At 47.9% G+C, this 8,856-nt stretch overlaps 1 pseudogene; it reads left to right on the forward strand.

Annotated features, from left to right (window-relative positions):
• The first annotated feature begins 2,914 nt into the window (after window positions 1-2,914).
• On the forward strand, window positions 2,915-4,981 carry LOC127196825 (V-type proton ATPase 16 kDa proteolipid subunit c-like; annotated as a pseudogene).
• Window positions 4,982-8,856: the final 3,875 nt, after the last annotated feature.

The following is an 8,856-nucleotide window of genomic DNA, read 5'->3' on the forward strand; positions in this document are numbered from 1 at the left end:
GCCAGACCCAGGATATGGGTGTTTGGTTCCAACTGGCAGTGCCTGCCTGTCCACACTGGTCTGAGGCAGCCCACCTTGTCCTGGCTATTACATCACCAGGAGTCACAAATCCTGTCCAGGGAAAACTGAACAAGGGCTGCAAGTCGCTGAAGACTCTGGGTGCTCTTTAGGAGCGTCTTGAGAGCTACCATCAAACCCTATTTGTTTTCTGTCCTCGGAATCTGCCTCCTCTTTGGGGTCCGCCCTGGAGAAGCCTCGCAGCTCGGTCATTCCGGCCGATACACAGACCCACACATGTACGTTGGTGGAGTGCGGAGTAGGACCCTAACCTCATTTTAGCTGCTCTTCAGCCCTGGACTCGCTCTGACCAGTTTGTATCCGGCTCTTCAATCTGTCAGCCAATCCCTGTGACTTGAAGGAATTGCAGTGCCCTGATTGGCCACAGCTCACATTCTCCCCTGTGTTTACAGAGCATCTGCCGGGTCTTGGGCCTTGTCTCAGGTTCTCGGATTACGGAGATACGCATTCATTCAGCCAAACAAACCCACTTTCTAGTCCCGTAAATTGACACACAGTCTGCTTTCAAATAATCCATTATCTGATTTGATTCACACAAAGATGGTGTAGAGAGACTGTTAGAGACAGTAGCTTATCTGCAGATAAGCTAGCAGAGTCCAGAGGGTTCACGGACAGTAGATCCCTGATAAACCCTGACCTGGGGGAGGAGTGGCTGCCTGGCGGTCCTCAGCTTGCCTGGCTGGTGGCTTCAGATGAGCCAAGACCTCTGCACCCAGCTGGGAGGACACTGAGGTCCTGGGTCTGGCAGCAGCTTGGAGCCCAGCGTGGCCGGCAAAGATCTCCAAGCTGTAGGACTTACAAAGTTCCTGTGACTACAGCTGGCTTGACCAGGCTACCGGGGAGTTACTGTCCAGCCACAAAGACAGCCATGGGTGGTTTTATGCAGCGGCTTAGGGTGACACCCCACCCCCCCCCCCACCTAGCTGTCCTTCTCTACTTTCAGCCAGTTTTTTTTTTTTTTTTTTTTGTGGATTTTCTTTGCTGCCTATGAATGGTCCCCTGCAAGCCAACAGGACGGTGTCAACTCCAGTTTTTGTCACAGGTTTAGGAGGCAGAGAGGAAGGTGCCCTCCTGTGAGTCCCTCCCCAGGAGTCCCCTCCTGTGACCATGCAGCCCCAGTCACAGCAGGGCCTCACCTAATCCACAGGACTCTGGTTCATCTAGCAGAGCAAAGATGGCAGTGGGTCAGACTGGAAGGGTGCTGGGTTCTGTCTCAACATAAGAGTTCAAGGTGATCTGGCTGCCACGTGTGCCCACAGGAACATGGTCCCATGCTCTTGTCGTATGCTATTGCCATTTTGTTTTGAGGCTTTCTTGTGATACATGATGCACTGATTCAGCAACCTCGCCTCTCCCAGCTGGCTGGAGTTGGGAAAGGTCCTGAAGACACTCCACTTTCCTTTAAAGGAGGGAAACCTCTAAATCAGTGGTTCTCAGCTTGGGGGGTTGTGACCCCTTCAGCAAACTTCTATCTCCAAATATATTTACACTACAATTCGTGACAGTAGCCACATTATAGTTATGAAGTAGTAATGAAAATCATTTTATGCTTGGGGGTCACTACAAGACAAAGACTGTATTAAAGGGTCGCAGCGTTAGGAAGGTTGAGACCACTGCCCTTGTTGAAGTCCAGTTATAAACAACACAAGCAGAGACTCAACATCTGATCCTCAAGCCCCAGGGATTACAAGGGCCATGCCTGGCTTTTTAAAATGTGAGTTCTGGGGCTGGAGAGATGGCTCAGCAGTGTAGAGATGGCTCTTCCAGAGGTCCTGAGTTCAATTCCCAGCACCCACATGGCAGTTTACAACTGTCTGTAACTCCAGTTCCAGAGGATCCGACACGCTCTCACGGACATACATGCAAGCAAAGCAGCAATGCAAATAAAATAAATAATTAAAAGTAAATAAATAAATAAATAGATAGATAGATAAATAGTGAGTTCTGGGGACTGAACTCAGGCCCTCAAGCTTGCAAGGGAAGCACTTACCAACCAAGCCCCTAAAAATAAAAGTCTGAACCCAAGCTCTTGGCCTCCATACCTCTGAAGACTTGTCAGGCCACAGCTTCAGTTTCAGCCTTCTGTTGTGGTTCAGGAGAACTTGGCCAGGACTGTGCCTGCCCTGCTCCTCCCAGGCTCTGACCAATGAGAGCACTGCTTTGTTAGGTCACCGTGACACCCATAAACTGTTTAGAATAAGCAGCTAATATTTCCTTGCTTCCAGTGGGCTTCCCCTCTGAAGCTGGTGTCTTGGGGGGGAGGGTGCTGCTCTCTTTGGTGGGATGTCTATCTTTGCTAACCACTCATCTTGGAGTCTAGAAAGTTGTCGGGACACCCGTTGGATGCTCAGAGGCAAATTGTATTTTCTCAGCTGCAATCTAGAGTGGGCCAGTCTGGTGACCTCCTTTTCCTGTGTGGTGCACACCTGTATCTCCTGTATCTTAGTTAGGGTTTCTATCCCTGTGATGAAACACCATGACCAAAAGCAATTTAGGGAGGAAAAGGTTAGTTGGCTTACACTTCTACATTGCAGTCCACCACTGAAGGAAGTCAGGACAGGAGCTCAAGCAGGGCAGATGCCTGGAGGCAGGAGGTGATGCAGAAGCCATGGAGGTGCTGCTTACCATCTTGTTCCCCATGGCTTGCTCAGTCTATTTTAGAACCCCGGACCACCAGCCCAGGAATGGCCCCTCCCATAATGGCCTGGGCTATCTGACATCAAACAGTAAGAAGAAAATGCCTTACAGCCAGATCTTACAGAGGTGTTTTCTCAATTAAGGCTTTCTCCTTTCCAGTCACCCTAGCTTGTGCCAAGTTGACACAAAACTAGGCAGCACACCCAAGTAAGCTAGATCTTCCTCTTTTGGCTTTCTTCCTCTTAATGGTCAAACATATCTCCAGCAATTTCAGGAGACAGGAGCAGGTATGGAAAACAAATTTCTTGAGAACCTGTACATTTGAAAATATCTTTATTATTTGACTTGGTGGATAGTTTAGTTGGGTATAAACTTTGGGGGTAGGAAACCATGATTCTTATGTTTTGTGTGGTTTTCCTCAAAGTTCAGACATAGCTGGTGAACTCTTTTTGCCTTGAGGGCCTACTAATGTCATCTGGGTGGGTCTTGAGGGCCTACTAACATCATCTGGGTGGGTCTTGACTTCTCCTGTCACTGGATTAAGATTCAGTATTCTTTCCTACCAGAACCTGACTCCAAAGACTCTGCAGGAACATCTTGGAGCAAAGTGGAAAATGGAGTCTGTGGTCTCAGAAGCCAGCAGATCTGGGGAGGGGTTAGTGAAGCAGAGCCCAGCTCAGGGTGAAGAATGCCCTCCAAACAGTTGGATCTCAGGAGGGTGTTCTTGGAAGGAGTGAACCCAGACAAGAGAGCCATGCAAGAACAGATGGGGTGCCGGCTTTATGAAGGATTGAGCTCCTGACTGGTAGGTCCCCTTCAGCCAGAGTCAGGAGATTTCTGATTAAAACGTTTCACACTCCCAGTCAGAACTACTAGACTCTCATGGGTCGCAGGACCTGGGTCTTCGGAATTGAAAAGAAAGTTCCACACTGGTCACACAGGTGTCACTCAGGCTAGGGACAGGATTTGCCCTTCAAGAGGAGGACCAGGGACATTAAGATGGAATATTGCTTCAGCCTTTTTGAAGGTGCTGAACAGAACAGAACAGTGTTGGGCCAGTCCAGCCCCAATTCTTGGTAAGGCCAAATCCTCCAGCTGACCCAAAGGCCAGCTCACCAACACCCAGATTTCTGCTGTTATATGTGAAGTCCAGTTGTAAGGAGACCACGGCCCATTGTTCCTAAGCCAAGTGGGTTAATTGACAGGTGCTTCTTCCTTCTCCTGCCTGCTGGGTATCTCAGTTCCTTAGCCTGGAAAGGGAGGCAAACTCCAACTCCATGGTTCATAAACATCTACGAACACTTGCCTCTTTTGTCCTGAGAGGCATGAAGGCTGCCTGCTAATCTCTCTCAAGACCCCTTGTGAAACTCCACCCCCTACCCAGAGCCAGAGGGACCTCCAGACCTATGGCTCTCTCGGGTTGGCTGCTCTCTGTGGGGCAGAATGGGAGAAGGAGGTCTGAGGGTTTGGGAGAGCCTGATGAAGGTGGGTGGGGGCAGACCTGAGAATGGCGGGGGTTTCCCTCACAAGGTGAGGCAGTAGGTCTTTTGTAGCCTTCCCTGCATAGGGGAGTCAGTGTTGCCTGAGGTGGGAGTACGCCTATGTGAGGTGGTCATCTGCCTGAGCTGCCTAAGAGATGTCGTCAGGCAAGGGCTGCTATAGTTTGGATACGAAACGTTTCTCAAAGGCCCATGTGCTGGTTGCCTCCACGCGTCCATCACTCCCCTGCTCACTTGCTCTCCCTAGCCCTGCCGCTGCCCTCTGCCGCCCGCTGAGTTTACCCTCTCCCCACTCTGCGTTTGCAGCGTGGCTGCTATCAAGAACAGCCCCAATACACTGCGTTTTTTTTTTGTTGTTGTTGTTGTTGTTTTGTTTTGTTTTTTTGCTGTGATAGGCACCTCGTCCAGTGCCATGGGAGCCGCCTATGGCACAGCCAAAAGTGGCTCTGGTATCGCAGCTATGTTGGTCACGAGGCCAGGGCTGATCATGGCTGTGTTTATGGCTGGGATCATTACCATCTGCGGCGTGGTGGTGACCGTACTTATCGCTAACTCCCTGACTGATGGCATCACCCTCTACAGTTTTCTTCAGCTGGGTGCTGGCCTAGGTGTGGGGCTGAGTGGCCTGGCTTCTGGCATTGTGCGGGATGCTGATGTTCGGGGGCACTGCCCAGCAGCCACGGCTGTTCGTGATCCTGATCCTCATCTTCACGGAGGTGCTCAGCCTCTGTGGTCTCATAGTGGCCCTAATCCTCTCCACAAAGTAATCCTTTTCCACCACTAGTCACAGGATAGGATGCAAAGCCCACACCCCTCCTCATGCCAGAACGAACAGCCTGCCACACATGCACGGGCAGCTGCTCCCTCCGTAGTTGGTCTTGTAAATGGGCAGTGTCCTAAGTGCCCATTGTCTGCTGCCCCCGCCTGGTCCCTGCTACCTCGTGCTGTGGCCATCTGAGTCCACTCATCTCCCATCCTACCTTGTTCCAAAGCTGTCATTTCAGGTCTCCACCGGTATTGTATGAAAATTCTGGTTGGTCCCACACCATCCTCCACACTAGAGTCGGTCAACACTTAACTCCAAGTCTTGTATATGAGTGTGTAACTTCCCTTGCATTTCTTCAGAGATAAATGATGCTAAGGAGTTTGTTGTGTTTCTATTGGCCATTCAAACACTGTCTTTTATGACGTGTCCAGACTGTCCATTTAAAATAACCATGTTGTTTGTTGTAGGGCCTCAAAAATGTTTTCCATAAAGTATTTAAACAACAACGAGAGTGACATAGCCATCTTGCAGAGGCTATTTCATATGGCAGAAAAGGAAGGAATGCGTTTTGACTACATTTATGGGACATGTATTATCTTGATGCCAAAAAAGACATCATGAGTGTATGTGCAGATGACCTAACACAGTCCCAACAATGTATCAAAAGGGCAGAATGCATGATGGCCAGCCAAGGACCACCTCAGGAAAGCAACGGTGACTTAATATCCGACATCAATCAATGTACCATACTATGGCAAAAGAGCAAGGGGGGAGAATTATGCGGCCAAAGGCTGAGGGGATGGCACTGCACTTAAGATTGCTGCTCTTGCAGAGGGCCTGTGTTTGGTTCCCAGCACCCACACGGAGGCTCCCAATCCTCTGTAACTCCAGTTCCGGGTGACCCAACATCCTCTTCTGACCTCCTTGGGCACCAGGCACCCATGGGATGCATCCACATGTTATGTATGTAGGTTGTGTAGCAGTTTCCTCCAAGATTAAAATGTTCCGTTCTGCAGGGAAACGATGAAGACTGCTGAGAGTCACTCGGATAAGTCGCAGAGGAGACCCTCAGACAAGCGCTGCTGTCTGGAAGGAGCAGAGACAACGGAAATGCTGGAAGTAGAAGGACTGGCCGAGCTGCCTGGAAAAAGGTTCTGGCCAGCTGAGCCTTTGAGCTGCCTGCTCCTTTGAGCTCCTGTTGAGCTGTCTGCAGGCTGTGCAGTGGGCTCCAGGTTGCCCGCTTTGTGAGCTGTCACCCATACTGAGGTGGGCTTTGGTGACGCAGTTATGTTTGAGTCGTTTCTGCTTCTGTAAGTGACCCAATTAAGGTCACTGCCTCACCACGTTGGACTTTGGTGGGCTCCGTACTTTGGTCTGTTGTGGGCTCCCTATCTGGAGTGAGACATGTGTGCTGTGTCTCCCCAGGAAGATCTGCCACACAACAAGGCAAAGCACTCATGCACGTAAAATATATAAGTCTAAAAAAATGAAGTCACTGTGAAAGATTCAAAGAAAATACTTGATAAGATTGAACATAAATTGGCTGGGTGTGGTGGCGCACGTCTTTAATCCCAGCACTCAGGAGGCAGAGACAGGTGGATCTCTGTGAGTTCGAGGCCAGCCTGGTCTACAAAGTGAGTTCAGGACAGCCAAGCCTACACAGAGAAACCCTGCCTTGAAACGAAACAAAACAAAACAAAACGTGAAAGACTCAATGCTACAATTTGGGTCAACAGCTGTACAAGGAGCCAGCAATGTCATGAGGCAAGAAAGGGAAATGTCATAAAGATTGGGAAGGAACATATGGGCTGGCAAGATGGTTCAGCAAGTGGAGAGAGGCAGCTGCCACCAAGCCTAATGGCCTGAGTCCCATCCCTGGGACCCACATGGTGCAAGGGTAGGACTGACTCTTCCAAACTGTCCTCTGACCTCCACATTTGTCCTGTGGTATGAGTACACACACATTCACAAAGAAAGAAAGAAAGAAAGAAAGAAAGAAAGAAAGAAAGAAAGAAAGAAAAAAAGAAAGAAGAGAAAGAAAAGCAGCAACCGTAAAAGAAAAGAAACACGTGAAAACTATCTTGCAGTTGGGTTGTAAGCCTTGGTCTTTAAAAGCTGAGCTACCCAGCCGGGCTTGGTGGTACATGCATTTAATCCTAGCATTCAGGAGGCAGAGGCAGGCCGATTGCTGTGATTTGAAGCCAGCCTGGTCTACAAAGTAAGTCCAAGACAGCCAAGGCTACACAGGGAAACCTTGTCTCCAAAAACTAAAACCAAAACCAAAACCAAAGCCAAAACCAAACAAACAAAAAACCGAGCCACCTCTCCTGCCCTGAAAACTGTCTTTGTCTACACTCAACTTGAGTGTGTACTTGAAACACCAAGAAACTGGTCGGGTGTAGTAGCCCGCGCCTTTAATTCCAGCACTCAGGAGGCAGAGGCAGGAGGATTGCTGTGAGTTCGAGGCCAGCCGGGTCTACAAAGTGAGTTCAGGACAGCCAGGGCTACACAGAGAAACCCTGTCTCAAAAAACAAAACACCACCAAGAAAGTGAGAAAAATAAAAATTACTAGAATAAATGATTATATTGGGCTTTCAGAATCAAAACCAAAACCTAAATCTAGTGTATGTCTACAAACTAACAATAAATGGGAAAAGGAATTTTATTTTGATCTTTAATGATTTATTTATTTTAATTTTTTTGTGTATGGGTGTTTTATCTGTATGTAAATTGGAAGAAGAGGATGTTAGATCCCTTGGAACAAGTGGTTAGGAGCCACTGCATGGGCGCTGAGAATCAAACTCAGGTGCTCTGTAAGAGCAGCCAGTGTTCTTAACCGCTCTGCTGTCTCTCTCCAGCCCATGAAAAAGGAATTCATTATTCCTTTACTTAGGATAATTTTAGTAAGATAGAGAAAGACCTATGCCTTCAAAACAATCAAATTGTATTGAGGAGAATTAGATGATAAGTGTATGGGACATACAACAATTTTCAAACTGATCTATATATTCGATGTAATGTAAATCAAAATGCTAGGGCTTTACTAAAAAGTGTTTTATAGTGAGCCCTGACAGGTTATTCAGTCTCTCAGCACAAATGTATTGAGCAAGACGAATGGGCTCAGTCACTGTATCTATATATACATAGGTGAGTCTATGTATCAGCAATAATTAAATAAGAGTTGGAGAAATGGCTGAGTGGTTAAGACAACTTGCTGTTCTTGCAGAGGACCAAGGTTCAATTCCCAGCACCCATAGGGTGGCTCACAACTGTCTGTAACTTAAGTTTCAGGTGACACATGACTTCTTTTGGCCTCTGTGGGCACCAGTCATGCACATAGTGCGTAGATATACATGCAGGCAATGTATACATACATATGTATACATATGCATAAAAAATTCTTTTTGAGACAGGGTTTCTCTGTGTAGTCCTGACTATCCTGGACTCACTTTGTAGACCAGGCTGGCCTCAAACTCACAGCGATCCACCTGCCTCTGCCTCCCGAGTGCAGGGGTTAAAGCATGTGCCACCACACCCAGCAAAATTAATATTTTTTAAAGATAATAATTAAAGAAAAGGTCATTTGGGGCAGTGGTGCATGCCTTTAGTCCCAGCACTTGGGAGGCAGAGGCAGGTGAACCTCTATGAGTTGGAGGCCAGCCTGGTCTACTGAGTGAGTTCTAGGGTAGCCAAGGCTACACAGAGAAACCCTGTCTCTAAAAAAGTAAAAAAAGAAATAAAGACAAGGCCATGACATGAATTTGAAAGAGAGTAGGGTACACAGGAGGTGTTGAAGTGGAGGGGGTTGAAACAATGTAAATAAAGTACTTATGTGTGAAATTCTAAAAAAAAAATTAATTTAAACTTTAGGGAAA

The sequence above is a fragment of the Acomys russatus genome, chromosome 13 (genome assembly GCF_903995435.1).
Source record: "Acomys russatus chromosome 13, mAcoRus1.1, whole genome shotgun sequence".
Lineage (NCBI taxonomy): Eukaryota > Metazoa > Chordata > Mammalia > Rodentia > Muridae > Acomys > Acomys russatus.